The 1519-nt window shown below is 41.3% G+C and overlaps 1 pseudogene; it reads right to left on the bottom strand.

The window, feature by feature from the left end:
• Positions 1-277: 277 nt before the first annotated feature.
• On the bottom strand, positions 278-349 carry LOC142449569 (U7 small nuclear RNA; annotated as a pseudogene).
• Positions 350-1519: the final 1170 nt, after the last annotated feature.

A 1519-nucleotide genomic window follows, 5' to 3' on the forward strand; every position in this document is an offset into this window, starting at 1 on the left:
CAGGTAGTCCTGGTAGCACAGTGGGTTAACCGCTGGCTTGCTAACCACAAATTCAGTGGTTCAAATGCACCAGTTTCTCTAAGGGAGAAAGAGGAGGCTGTTGGCTCCCATAAAGATTTATAATCTTGGATTCTAAAGAGTAATTCTACTCTGACTGTGTCGCTAAGCATTGGACTTGACTCAAAAGCAGTGGTTAAATGTTGCTGTTTATTTTATGTATTGATTTTATTGTTAGGTACCTGTTCTAAAGGTGTGGGCAGTGGCGGGGGGGGGGGGGGAGAGTGTTCTGAGAAAAACAAACAAACGAAAGAAAACCTGCTAGACAAATTCTAAAAGAGCCGTGACACTAAGAGTTTGATTATTTTAAGGAGACTGTACCTCTTTGGTATTATTGGTCACCCTGTAAGTGTACGTTTAGTTCCAGGTCTAAAGAGAAATGAAAGACCATAATCTCAGGGGTTCCACCAGTCTTCATCAGACAGGTAGTCCTGGCCTTTGTTTGTAAATGACTTTGAGTTTTGTTCCACATTTCCCATGCACTATCCAGCCTTTTCCAAGTGGTTGGCACTAGTATCTGATGTCACCTGGTTCTTCTCGTCTCCGGCTCATGGAGTGGGAGGTTAATGTATGTGGTTCATCAGTCCGTTGGACTATTTCTGTGTGTCTTTGTTTAATACAATATTTCATTGAACCCAATTTACCTAAAGCACTGATATTAAATTGTAATCATTATAGACATTTATCAATGGAATATCTTACATTATTTTCTTCAGTATGTCTTCCAACTCTGCTGTGTATTTTATTCTTCTGCTTACTAACACGCTTACTGCTATCAAGTCGATCCCTACTCAGTGATCTTCTCGGACAGATGGGACTGTCTCTGTGGGTTACCAACACTGGAATCCTTATGGGTGTAGACATGACATCTTTCTCCCACGGAGAGGCTGCTGATAGTAAACTGCCAATCTTGGGGCTAGCAGTCCAATGCATAACCAACTAATGCCACAGGGTTCCTATTCTTTTAGAAGACTTATCATAAAGGTCAGCTGTTCGAACCAGCAGTCATTCCTTGGGAGAAAGATGAGCATTTCTACTCTTATAAATGGTTACCATCTCAGAAACTCACAGAGGCAAGTGTTCTATCCTCACCCATAGCGTCGCTATGAGTAGACATTGACCTGATAGTGATGAGGTGTTTGGGATTTTTTATGTATATTTCAATAAGAAACTCAAGTTCTCAATAACCAGTTGGGGCTATCCAGTGACTATCCACTTGGACAATGCTCATATAGTGGAAATATTTTTAAGACAACTGCCATCCAAGTCAATTATGGCTATGACATCTCCATGCACATCAGAGTAGGGCTATATTCCATCAACTGATGGATTATTTGAAAGTAGATGGATAGGTCATTCTTCTGAGGTGCCTCTGGTTGTCTTCGAACCTCCCATCTTCTGCATGGCACCTGAGCACATTAACTCATGCCCTTGCTTAGTTTCATCAACGGGTAACATGATT

Source organism: Tenrec ecaudatus, chromosome 5 (genome assembly GCF_050624435.1).
Source record: "Tenrec ecaudatus isolate mTenEca1 chromosome 5, mTenEca1.hap1, whole genome shotgun sequence".
NCBI classification, from domain to species: Eukaryota; Metazoa; Chordata; class Mammalia; order Afrosoricida; family Tenrecidae; genus Tenrec; species Tenrec ecaudatus.